We start from the raw sequence: 13,901 nt of genomic DNA on the forward strand, positions 1-13,901 counted from the left end.
CTAATATCTCTCTTTGTGGTTCTGTGTGAAATATGTTTGATAATTGCTCCTGTGAAGCAGCTTGCAATGTTTTACTGCATTAACACTGCTGTGTATGTGCAAGTTATTATTGAGAGGAATCTGAGTAGGCCACACATGTTGAGATTGATTTTCGGTCGGGTGGGTTATGTTGAGGGCTCGGAGTCCAAAATATCAGCCTCTGGCAGGATTTGGTAAAGGAAGTGAACACGAGAGTTTGAGCTGCCCTTGTTCCATTATTTCCGATCTCTCTCCGCCCCCCCACCCTTCCAAAAGCTGCTGGGAATGGTGTTGGGGGCAATATGAGGGTCAGGAGCCAGGGAGCTAAGGCAGCATGGTGGGTGGCATTAGGTTCATGTTGGGGAAGCATTTCCTCTGCTGGGGCAACCCAACAGTTCCCTCCAGAGCCCCGCCAACACCACCCTCCCCCAACCCCAAAGGAACGCCTCTGGCAAAGTGAAGAATGAAACTGATCTCTCCTCCATTCTGATTCTCTGAATCTAAATTATGCCAATTCAATCCACTGAGTCAAGAGAACGTTATCAACAATACCTTGTTCTCTTGAAACACATGGAGGCTGAACGTTGCACATTACTCAGACCCTCTCATAGCTTGGTCTACATCACACAGACACACAAACAATCTTCTGACAGCCTAGTCAGATCTGGGGGAGGGGAGAGTGGGTGGTGAGGGGTGGGTCAAAGGCTCTTTGCTTCCCCAGTGAACCTATCAAAGTTTAATGCATCAACCAGTGCACAGGCCTGGAGACGTGACTGACTTTCTGGTTAACTGCTTTACCACAATGATCTTTACCAATAGATTGGCTGCAGTGCAAAAAACTTCACTTTGGTAATCACTGTTCTCCTTCCAACTGTAAACCATTTCATCACTCTTAAAGATTTCAGATTCTGAATTTTCATCGGTAATATTCCTTTACTTTTTATTGATTTAGAAAAAGCAAACAGTTCTTGCTCCAATCAGTGTTATTATATTGCTATCAATATGTACACACAGAGGGTCACTTCTTGTTCTTTGTCACAAATTGTTCTGGTTTATCTTCTCTTTTGTTTTAGAGTTCCCCTCATCCGCAGCCCTGCCCCACCTCCCAGAGAGAGAGAGAGAGACTGTAGTCAAATCTGAACTCTATGGTTTAGTGAATGGATTCAATCAATCAATGTCATGCAATGGACTGGCCCGTACTGAGGGAGTGCTGCACTGTCACAGGGTCAGTACTGAGGGAGTGCTGCACTGTCAGAGGGTCAGTACTGAGGGAGTGCTGCACTGTCAGAGGGTTAGTACTGAGGGAGTGCTGCACTGTCACAGGGTCAGTACTGAGGGAGTGCTGCACTGTCAGAGGGTTAGTACTGAGGGAGTGCTGCACTGTCAGAGGGTCAGTGCTGAGGGAGTGCCACACTGTCAGAGGGTCAGTGCTGAGGGAGTGCCGCATTGTTGATGGTGCTGTCTTTCAGATGAGGTGTAAAATGAAGCCCTGTCTGCCCTCTCGAGGTGCGTGTAAAGAAGGACAAAGGAATTCTCGCTGGCTTCCTGGTCAATATGTATTCCTTAAGCAAAATCATTAAAAACAGATTGTCTGGTTGCTGTCACATTGCTGTTCGTGAGATCTTGCTGTGCGTAAATGTGAGCAGCTTGGTGACACGGTGATTAGCACTGCTGCCTCACAGCACCAGGGACCCAGGTTTAATTCCCAGATTGGGGTCACTGTCTGTGTGGAGTCTGCACGTTCTCCCGTGTCTGCGTGGGTTTCCTCCAGGTGCTCCGGTTCCCTCCCACAGTCCAAAAGAATTGCTGGTTAGGTGCATTGGCCATGCTAAATTTTCCCTCTGTGTACCGGAACAGGTGCCGAAACAGGCGATTAAGGGTGTTTTTCATAGTAACTTCATTGCAGTGTTAATATGAGCCTACTTGTGACACTAATAAATAAACTAAACTAAATTGGCTGCTGTGTTTCTTACAGTGACCACAGTTCAAGAAATGCTTCATTGGCTATAAAGCACTTTGGGACATCCAGGTGAAAGATATTGGATAATGTCAAGTTTTTTTCATCCGGCATTCCAGCGCAGGAGTGGGATTTGGACAGTTAGGGCCACTTCATATCTCTCACAGCCCAGCTACCTTAAACAAGGCTCAAGTACAAGAATAAAACACATCTGAATGCAGTGGCCTTTGTAATATTTGGACCATTAGTGGATGCAATCTTCTCAATGGCTGCAATTGATTTTGGAGTCTGCTTCAATTTCTAAGTTAAGAGAACGGTGGAAAGAGATTCAGTAACTATCAAAAGGGAATGAGATAATAGTTGAAATGAACAAAAATGCAGGGCTATGGGGTAAGAACGCAACTAATTGGATATCTTTTTCAAAGAGCTGGTACAGTCAAGATGGGCTGAATGAGTTCCTTCTGTGTGCTGTGATTCGATAAAGTCACCACCAAACTAATATTTTACTTTGAAAGGTCTTTGCCATTTTTGGCAAGCAAAGCAGAAACACCTCATTAGAAGCAAACTGCCTACTTAACAGTATTGCATTTATCATTGTAATGGGAATTCATCAAATGTATTATTGCTAAATTTGCAGTCAATAGTTTGCAAGTAGCAACACCCTGAGGATTTTCCAGTGATCACTCATCTCCACCCCTGTCGCCACAAGACTGCCGCTTTATCCAAAGAAATATCCCGAGTTCAGCCACACCTGGAATCTACATTCCCCAATAGCAGCTAAGAGGTGAAGCAATCCACCGACAGAGGAACTGGCTCCGTGGAGAAACCTTTCACCAACCTTTGTTCTGTTCGGTTAAAGCAAAATACTGTGGATACCGGAATCTGAAACAAAAGCTCTGACCAAAGGGTCTACCAGATTTTCAATGTTGGCTCTGTTCTCTCTCCACAGGTTCTGTCAGACTTGCTGAGATTGTCCAGCATTTTCTATTCTTGTTTTGTCAGGGTTAGGTGTGGAGGGTAGAATGGGTGGAAGTGAGTTGGTTAGTGAAATGCATGTAACACATTCACCACAGTGGAATGGCATCCTTCAACACTGTAGTCATGACATTGCGCCTTATATCTACATTCTATCAAGGAAGGGGATTGCAAAACACTTTTTTTAAAAGAACAAATCCAGTGTTTTCTATAATAGGAATGATTATATGGTTAGGAAATAACTTTACTGTAAATTACCTGTTAAGTATTTGTTTATGTCGTGTAACTTCATATCTTGATCAGGTATATTTTAATTTTTGATGATATTTGAAGAAATTTGTGAGGAGTGAGGTTGAAATGCTGTGTGTGCTGTGGTGATCCACCATCTGTGTGAGGAATGCACAATCCCAGACAAAGGGTTGGCAGAGACTTTTCCCTGTCTGAATTCTAGTGCCTGAAGATACCCTTGAAACACCTGGCCAGTATCAGCAGGTGACTGGAGGAGAGAATCAGTCACTAGTGTTCAAACAACTTCTGAATGCTTTCAACATGACTCAGTCTCTGGCCTCTGAAGTCGAGGCAGAAGTCAGATCCATCAGGTTCCAATTTTACTGAGGCGAGAATGGAACAGAGGCAACATTGAGAGAGAATGATGCACCATTCTGCTGCACACAGGCAACTCGAGGTGATTACCCCCTTAATTACTGCGCAAAAATGGCGTTGGGAGCAGTGTTGCTGTGTGTGGGACTACAGGCTGTGTGTGGGACTACAGGCTGTGTGTGGGACTACAGGCTGTGTGTGGGACTACAGGCTGTGTGTGGGACTACAGGCTGTGTGTGGGACTACAGGCTGTGTGTGGGACTACAGGCTGTGTGTGGGACTACAGGCTGTGTGTGGGACTACAGGCTGTGTGTGGGACCTGCCATACAGTTGAACTTCAATATGTCAAATTATTTATCGTGTTGCATTGTCAATGAAGGGATACCTGGAAGAGACTGACCAGGTTCATTGCCATTCTAATCTCATGTTACAGATTGAATTCAGTCTATTGACTATTTTTTATAAATTTATTGACGGCAATTTTTATAATGCAGAACATTTGGCAGCATGATTTAGTGCTGTGCTTTTTAACAGTATGTATCAAACAGAGCTCTAATGCTTACCAGATTATCAAAGGGAATGGCTTGCTGTAGATTATAGGGAAATTCCATATATGTTAGAGCTCGAGTTCTCAGGTAGTGGGTAAGAGATTGCAGACTTAAACGTTCCAGAGGTGAAATGAGCTGATTGTATTCAAATGCAATCCGGAATCACTGCCTGAAAAGAATTCAGCAGTAACAAAAGGGAAGTGAAGTGATTGGGTGAAAATTGGAAGGCTATGAAGAAAGAGAGAGAGAGAGGGCAGATGAGAGGGACGAATTGGATAGATCTTTCAAAGAGCTAGCACGTGCACAATGGGCCAAATAGCCTCCTCCCGTGCTGTATGATTTGTATGGTATGCAGACAGCTAGATCTGACTCTGTTGCCAGACCAATCTTCTTCATGCCATGTACCCAGGGGTAAAACTGATTCATTTAAGCCTTTGGACAGTGTGTGGAGGAGATCTTTCAAGGAAGTTGCTGTGCTTTGCTGAGTAATTGACCACCTGACCTGTTTTGACAATGAAAATATCAGCTAATATTATTGACAAAGACTAATGAAGGGTAAGGTGGTATCATTCTCCTTGGGTTTTCTAAATGCCTCTTCTATAAGAATTCCCATTTTCCACTCTCGGTGTTTTATCTTGGCATTACTTGTTTATCATAGGTCACAAAACTTTGACTGATTATGTCAAAACACAGTTTCTGCAATGGCAATTATCGAATTATTGTTGCAGGAAAAACTCAAATTTCCAGGAAATCCTTGAGAATCTTTTCTGTTCAACTAGTTAGTTAAGAAAAAAGAAAAGTGAAAGTAGTCTCGATTAGCACGTTGTATGAATACACCTTGGGCTGTAATACTCAGCAGCTCGGTTCCAGCTTTAATGACCAGATGTAATGATCCTGATTGGCTGGCCTGTGGAGAATTGAAAATTCTCCTGTCCACAGGCAAGAGGATGGACATGGTAACAATACAAGACAATGTTCAGAAAGTTGTGTGCAATTTGTTTGTGATGAATGTTTATGGAACGTTTCACTAGGCAGCTTAAGAGGAAGGATAGGTGTCACTGTGTTTAGCGATGTGAATTCACAATATGGAAGGAGGGAAAGGGGATGTTTTTATCTGCAGATCCTAACTGGTAGGCTAGAGCTTTCTGCTATCCAGAGAATCCCTACAGTGCAGAAGGAGGCCATTTGGCCCACTCAGTCTGCACCGAAGCTCCGAAAGAGCACCCCCCGCCCTATTTCCTATAACCCCGCGTATTTACCATGGCCAATCCACCTAACCTGCACATCTTTAGAGTGTGGGAGAAATATGGAGCACTCGGAGGAAACCCACACAGACACAAGGAGAACGTGCAAACTCCACACAGATAGTGACCCAAGCTGGGAATCGAACCCGGGTCCCTGGTGCTGTGAGGCTGCAGTGCTAACCACTGTGTCCGTCACATCTTCTTGCCTATCCCTTGCACCAAATTGCTTTGTTCTCCTCATTGATGATTTTATGGTCATTCACTCATTAGCTACCTACAGCAAAGCATTTTGGGCTCTCCTAACCCCTTGTGTGAAAACGTTTCTTCTTGACTAACAATCACCTTGTTAGTGATTGGCCAACCAGAACAAACAATTCTCATGTTCACTTTCTCAAGTCCTTTTGCAATTTGATCCATTTTAACCTCTTGGCCCAATGAGAAATATCCTGTTTTAGTAAACTGTCTTTCATAACTCAACTTCTAATTCCTGGCACACATCTGGTAAATTTTGCCACATACCTTTCCATGATTTCCCTATCCTTCCAAGAATGGGATGCCCAGAACCGAACAGAATCTTCCAACTTGGGCTCAGGTTGCCTTACAGAAATCCATCACCACTGATTTTCCTTTGTATTCGATTAGTATCCCTGTGTATTAACCCTAAGATTTTTATTTGCCTTTTTATGGCCATTTTTTACCCTACACTTCTCCGGATACATAGATCTTTAAAGGTAGGTCTTGATCTCTTTATTTCTCTGCTCTTAGTTATTGAGGCTACACTTGTTTTCAATATTATTTCCCCAAAATCTACTGCAAATTTCCTGCATTGAACTGCCTCTGCGATTTCTCAGCTCTTCTGCAATCTCTAAAGTGCCAACTGAGACTCAGTGGGCTGTGCACTCCCCTCGAGGCAGAGGGTTGTGAGTTTGAGGCTCATGCCAGAGACTTGAGCACAAAACCGAGGCTGACTCTCCGTTGCGGCACTGAGGGAGTCCTGTGCTGTCAGAGGTTCATTGTCTTGGCTGAGATATTAAACAAGCCCCTCAGTGCTCCCTCAGGTAGACAATACAGATCCAATGGCACTGTTTTGAAGAACGTTGAGGCAAGATGTTATCCAATATGTCCCGGCAATATTTATCCCTTTAACACCACGATGCTCTTAGCTCAATGTTACGAACTGTGTGCACATGATCACAACAGTGATTACACTTCAAACAATACTTCATTGGCATTTTGGGGCATCCCAAGGTTGTAAATGGTGCTATACAAATGAAAGGTTGTTTGTTTTTCCTCTCTCTTGGATTTATTTTCACAGTTCTCTCTGCCTAGATTTTGTATTCATTCACAGGATGTGGGTGTCACTGGCTAGGCCAGCACTTGTTACTCATCCCTTATTGGCCTTCATAAGGTAGTGGTGAGCTGCTGCCTTCAACCGCTGTAATCCATATGGTGTAGGTACACCTACAGTGCTGTTAGGGCAGGAGGATTTTGGGTTAGGTTGATTGGCCATGTTAAATTGGGGGATTAGCAGGCTATGAATCATAGAAACCCTACAGTGCAGAAGAAGGCCATTTGGCCCATCGAGTCTCCACTGACCACAATCCCCACCCAGGCCCCAGCCCTATATCCCTACATATTTATCCGCTAATCTCTCTAACCTACACATCTCAGGACTCTTAAGGGGCAATTTTTCACATGGCCAATCAACCTAACCTGCACATCTTTGGACTGTGGGAAGAAACCGGAGCACCGGGAGGAAACCCACGCAGACATAGAACATAGAACGGTACAGCACAGAACAGGCCCTTCGGCCCACGATGTTGTGCCGAGCTTTATCTGAAACCAAGATCAAGCTATCCCACTCCCTACCATCCTGGTGTGCTCCATGTGCCTATCCAATAACCGCTTAAATGTTCCTAAAGTGTCTGACTCCACTATCACTGCAGGCAGTCCATTCCACACCCCAACCACTCCCTGCACAAAGAACCTACGTCTGATATCCTTCCTATATCTCCCACCACGAACCCTATAGTTATGCCCCCTTGTAATAGCTCCATCCACCCGAGGAAATAGTCTTTGAACGTTCACTCTATCTATCCCCTTCATCATTTTATAAACCTCTATTAAGTCTCCCCTCAGCCTCCTCCGCTCCAGAGAGAACAGCCCTAGCTCCCTCAACCTTTCCTCATAAGACCTACCCTCCAAACCAGGCAGCATCCTGGTAAATCTCCTCTGCACTCTTTCCAGCGCTTCCACATCCTTCTTATAGTGAGGCGACCAGAACTGCATACAATGTTCCAAATGTGGTCTCACCAAGGTCCTGTACAGTTGCAGCATAACCCCACGGCTCTTAAATTCCAACTCCCTGTTAATAAAAGCTAACACACTATCGGCCTTCTTCACAGCTCTATCCACTTGAGTAGCACGAGGGGAACGTGCAAACTCCACACAGACAGCGACCCAAGCCGGGAATCGAACCCAGGTCCCTGGAGCTGTGAAGTAGCAGTGCTAACCACTGTGCTACCATGCCACCCAAAGGAACGTTTCTGCCCGGTTATGAATCGGGGATGATGCAGGTGGTGATATGTGGGGTTACGGGAATAGAGCCTAGGTGGGATTGTGGTCCGTTTAGACTTGATGGGCCGAATGGCCTCCTTCTGCACTGTAGGGATTCTATTCTATGATTCTGTGATTTTGACCCAGTGACAGTGAAGGAATGGCCGATATATTTTCAAGTCAGGATGGCGAGTGACTTGGAGGGGAACTTGCAGGTGGTGATGTTACCATGCATCTGCTGTCCTTGTCCCTCTAGTTGAGCGAGATTGTGGGTTTGGAAGGTGCTGTTGAAGGAGCCTTGGTGAGTTCCTACAGTGCATCTTGTAGTTGGTACACACTGCTGCTACTGTGTGTCAGTGGTGGAGCGAGTGAATGTTGAAGGTGGCGAATGGGATGCCAGTAGGCTGCTTTGTCCTGGATGGTGTCAAGAATCTTGCATGTTGTTGGAGCTGCACTCATGCAGGCAAGTGGAGAATATTCCATCACACTCCTGACTTTGTAGATGGCGGACAGGCTTTGTGAAGTCAAGAGTTACTTTCCACAGGTTTCATAGCTTCTGACCTGTTCTTGCAGCGACAGTATTTCTATGATGAGTACAGTTGAGTTTCTGGTCAATGGTAACCCCCAGGATGTTGATAGTGGGGGATTCAGCGATTGTAATACCACTGCATGTCAAAGGGTGATAGATGGATCTGCTCTTGATGAAGAATAGTGAAGGTCATGACACCATCAGCACAACTTGATATCATTCCTCTTGTGCCCATGTTCAAATTATACAAAGCAGATGGTAAGAAAGTCGTAGAAAAATACTCCAAAAGACATTAGCAATTATTGAAGATGTTGCTACAGGTACAGGAATTCTTATTCTAACCAATAGTATAGTCTCAGATGTTTGAAAGAAAGACATATAAGGGTTAATGAAGTAAAACTTACAAACAACGTCGCGTTTGTTTAAGCAGTAATAAACTGAGGAAATATTTCTGTACAGGTATGGTCTCCGATTTGAATGCAAACATACCCTTTTGAATAGTGTGGGGATTGTGTTATATTGAGAAGTACAATCAGAGGACAGAGTTGTGGAATTCTGTTATTACTGAGGAAGAGCTGAACCATGCGTGTTGTGTTTGAGGTGCTGTCAGCCAAGTAACTGTTTTTGAGAAGGTACCACAGTTATTCACGGTCTCAGCTGTTCACTGAAACACTGAAGCAACCAGTTCCATTTGGCTGCTAACTGTCCGACAGAATAAATTTCTGTTTGGGCATTGGTGAAAGTTTGCCGCATTGGACACTTTCCGATTTTCCTAGTTACCTGGCAAGTTGGGTTTTGTGGAATTTATCTCATGTCCCCAGGCCCCCAAACAAAAGAAAATGTCATTCCAACCGCCTGGGATTCATCTATGATTCTCGTTCACAGCAAGGCAGGCTGGCTGTTGTGCCAGTACCAAGAACCCCTCCGGGTAGTGAGGAATAATGAGTGCCCATTATGCTGCGCATGCCATGTTGCTGATTTTGGACATTCCATCGGGAGATTTCAGGCCTTCATTCCGACAGGGCAGAGTGGACATAAACGGAGGAATGAGTTCCTCCAGGCTTCAGCTGCATGCTTCTGAGCAACTGGTTTGGGAGGGGCATTGGCCGTTAGTCCAAAAACACATTGCCCCTTCTCTCTTAGCATGAGGAGGACTCTAAAAGATGAGCAAAAAGTATGTTTCAAATTGGTGGAAGGGGAAAAATCACAAAACATGTGAAACTTCTCAAACAAAGTATTCCGGGTGTTCAGAACTAAATACTCTCAGAGATGCAGGCTTTCTGCACTTCAGTCAACACTGGCATTTCTGAACACCCTACACGAGCGAGATAGATTTCCTCTGATTAGACTGAACCCACAGCTTACTCTGATCTAAACATTCAGTTCCACCAAGCTGAACCTCGACCTTTGCTGATGTTTTAAGTGGGGAGTGTGAGGGAGATGGGAAAATATGCTAATCTATTCGACGTTTGGGAAAAGTTGTACAGTCCTGTTTGTGCAGGGGTTTGTGCGCAGCTGGCTGTAGTTTTCGTGATCTTTCACAGTCCGCAGTGAATGGGATTGCACCTGGATCAGCTGTTTTAAAGAGAAGCCGTCTTTTAATCAACACTTTTTGGTTTAATTTTTCTGCAGAGTGATTGCTTCAGTTCAGTTTTGTGTTTGGCCAAATGACAGAGAAGGTCAGACTCCTCTGTGACTCACAAATGACACAATTTGGGAATTTCATAACAATCGCCTTTAAGGAATTCTGTGGCACTTAATATTTTTTTTACAAGAAATTTGTTCTAGAATGTGGAGGTGAAATCTGAGATTGCCTTTATCTGGATGGTGATAAATGAGTATATCAGAGAACACATATTTGAAACATGTGTTCTGAATTCTGTGAAGTGCAGCAAACTGTGACTAAAGTCGGACGAAATCTGACCGTGCTGTGAGATGGTGGAAGAGACATGTTGTTTATGTTCAGTCTGTTTTTTACCTTCCTCCTTGTCTCGGATTCGTTTCCCAAAGATATCATTGTGAGCACTTTCTTGGATTGAGGAAAAATAATCAACTGCCTGTCAAAAAAAATAAAAACAATGGAAGTTCTCTGAGAATGAACTGCGCTTAAAAAAAAAAATTAATTTCAGGAAGCTTTGTTCTGTTGTAGAGCCAAGGAAATAGTAATTTGAAATGATCCCTCCCTCAGGGTCGTGTTGCAATGAAATGGAAAAAGACACTGAAATACTGTTGGCTCTGATTGAAGCGAAGTGTACTGAGTTGTCATAGTGTTTGTGCCATGCCACTAGTATTTGGGGCTGATGAAGAGGAGATGTTACAGAGTTTCCGAGGATGGGACCAGTGTGCAGAGGCCAAAGAGTTTCTCAAATGGTTAAGTCCACGAATAATGTGTGTCTGCGTGTGTGCATGTCAATGTGGGCACGTGTGTGTCAGTGCAAGCATGCATTTCTGTGTCAGTGCAAGCATGTATGTGTCCATGCATGTACATGTGTGTCAGTGCAAGCATGTGTGTGTGCAGTGTGAACATGTGTGCGTGCGTGTCAGTGTGCGCGAGAGAAAATATTGAATGTGCTATCTTACTGGACATGGTGTAATACTTTCTACTCCGACTGATGTCACTGAATTGTAATATATCAGCACAGTCGATACAGACTCTCTGTTTAATTTGATTATGAAGTGGCTTTCTGGTGGATTTCAGCAGCGCTGTATCTCGGGTAAACATCAGTCTCTGTACCACAACTCCATTCCCCATTGGAAGTCACGCAATGGCATGCAATGAAATAGTTTGGGTCTGTGACCTCCAAATCCATGTGTGCCACACTGCAGGTTTCTCTGCTGTTTTGGGATTGAACTTTTGGGATAACAGATGGCTGGATTTGGGAGCACAATCTCCGGGCAAATCATTGTTTGTAACTTAATTTGAATCTCAAGAGCACTGCTCTTTCCTGGGTATTGCTTTGTGTAATGTATACATCAGGGCCTCAGTTCCATTTGTGAAATCTGCACATATTTAAATGCCAATATGAATAATAGGAACAAGATTTGTCAGTCCTGCAATGTGATGTGCACCAATAGTAAAGAACAAAACAGCACAGCACAGGAACAGGCCCTTCAGCCCACCAAGCCTGTGCCGATCACGAGGAATACTGCCTGTATTCCTCTATTCCCCGCCTGTTCATGTGTTTGTCCAGATGAGTCTTAAATGTCGCTAACGTATCTGCCTCAACCACCTCACTTAGCAGTGCATTCCAGGCCCCACCACCCTCTGTTTAAAAGAAAAACTTCTCCCGCACTTCTCCACTGAACCTTCCCCCTCCTTTACCTTGAACTTGTGCCCCCTTGTAATTGTCATTTCTGCCCTGGGAAAAAGCTTCCAACTGTTCACTTTATCTATGCCCCTCATAACTTTATAAGCTTCTATCAGGCCCCCCTCAGCCTCTGTCTTTCTAGGGAGAACAATCCCAATTTATTCCAATCTCTCCTCATCGCTAATACCCTCCATACCAGGCAACATCCTGGAAAACTTTTTCTGTACTCCCTCCAAAGCCGCCACGTCCTTCTGGTAGCGTGGCGACCAAAATTGGATAATGCATCAATGCTGCTGATAATTACTATATTGTAATGTGATGTGCCAGATACTGGGGGATATGTTTTTTAATCCAGTGTATATTGCAAAGTTATTCCTGATTGGTGGTAAATTATTTAGATTTCCCACATTCAATTCCTGTTTTCCTGCTTTTTTTGCCTGAAGCTATTTGTCTCGTTTCGGTCTTCATTCTGAGTCACAAGGATGAGAGTTCCAAGTCCTACTCCAGGACTTGAGAAAATCATACAGACACGCAGTCCCAGTGCAATACTGAGGGAGTGCTGTACTGTCAGAGGGTCAGTACTGAGGGAGTGCCGCACTGTCAGAGGGTCAGTGCTGAGGGAGTGCCGCACTGTCAGAGGGTCAGTACTGAGGGAGTGCCGCACTGTCAGAGGGTCAGTATTGAGGGAGTGCCGCACAGCAGGATTTTCATTATCGAACACCACACTGTTGGTTGTTGCCATCTTCTGGATGAGATATTAAATCAAGGTTCCAGAAACCCTTCCAGATAGGTGTAAACAATCCCAAAATCACAATCCGAAGAATTCTCAGGGAATTCTACCTGTTGTTCTGGAGGCAATATTGATTCACTGACCAACACTTAACCAAATGATCTGGACATTAACACACTGCTGCCTCTGGGCGCTTGTTTGGCACATGCTGGCAGCTGTATGGAGGTAAAACTAGAATCTGAGACCTCTTCCTCAGGTCAGGCTCCATCTCTGTTCAGCCTCAGTTGGAGAATTTTCTAGAATTTTGGGCAGCACGCGTTCGGAACAATGTTGAGGCTTTTGAGGGTGCAGAAGGTATTTATGGAATGATACCAGGGTGAGGGACGTCAGTAATGTGGAGAGACAGGATATTCTGCAGAGGATGGAGAATGTTGAGAAGAGCTGAAAATCACCAGGGTTTGGATAGTGTAACTCAGGAGACACTGAAGAATGAGGGAGTACCGAATTTGACAAGGTGTGAGTGCTGTAAAGTGAACTTTGGAAATTGCTGCAGTTGGGAATCTTTCTGCTAAAGTTTTTTTCTCAAAATGTAATTTAGACCAACAGTCAAATTCTGGTTTGAAACTCTAAAGCTGCAAACTCGTCAAGAAGCCTAATTGGCTCCTTGAACTGGCTGGCAATGACCGTTATCTTTCAATCAATTGAAAGTGAGTCGGTGTTAATCACCGTAGCAGGAAACTGAGTGAGCAATTGTAACTTGTGTGTGACTCACCGGCTCTCGAGAAAAGTAGACAGGTTTTTGCTCTTGCGTGGTGTGTGTGGGCACAGAGTGCCACGGTTCCCAGGTGCCCCAAGTCCCGAGTGCTACCTTGGGAATTTAGCGCAGAGGGGGATGGAAGTGATGCCTTTTATATTTCTTTTGGTGTGTAGAAGCTGGCGAGTGATTAAGGCTTTAATTCGGTCAACAGGTAGGTGATTGGTGAGTTTTTAAGATTTTAACTCCCTGAAGAGTAGTTTAAACTGGCACTGGGAAGGTGTAAGTACTGAATTAAATTTGAAGCTTAACTAGTAAAACTACTTACTACAGACAACCAAGGAGCAGGAGGAGGCCGCTCAGCCTATCGAGTCTGCTCCACGTTTAATCAGATCATGGCTTATCATCAATCTCACTGTCATTTCCCCTCGCTATCTTCCTATCCCTTGATATTATTAGTCTCTAGAAATCTATCAATCTTTGTCCTGAACATGTTCAAAAATTGGCTTTCCACAGCTCTCTGTAGTCGAGATTTCCAAGTTCATGGAGAATTTCAGAACATTTCACCTTCTGAGTGAAGAAATTCTTCCTCATCTCAGCCTTAAATGGCTTGTCCTCATTCTGATATTATGTCCCCTGCTTCTCGACTCACCAGCAAAGGGATACATCCCATCTACATCCA

Source organism: Mustelus asterias, chromosome 6 (assembly GCF_964213995.1).
Source record: "Mustelus asterias chromosome 6, sMusAst1.hap1.1, whole genome shotgun sequence".
In the NCBI taxonomy this organism is placed as follows: Eukaryota; Metazoa; Chordata; class Chondrichthyes; order Carcharhiniformes; family Triakidae; genus Mustelus; species Mustelus asterias.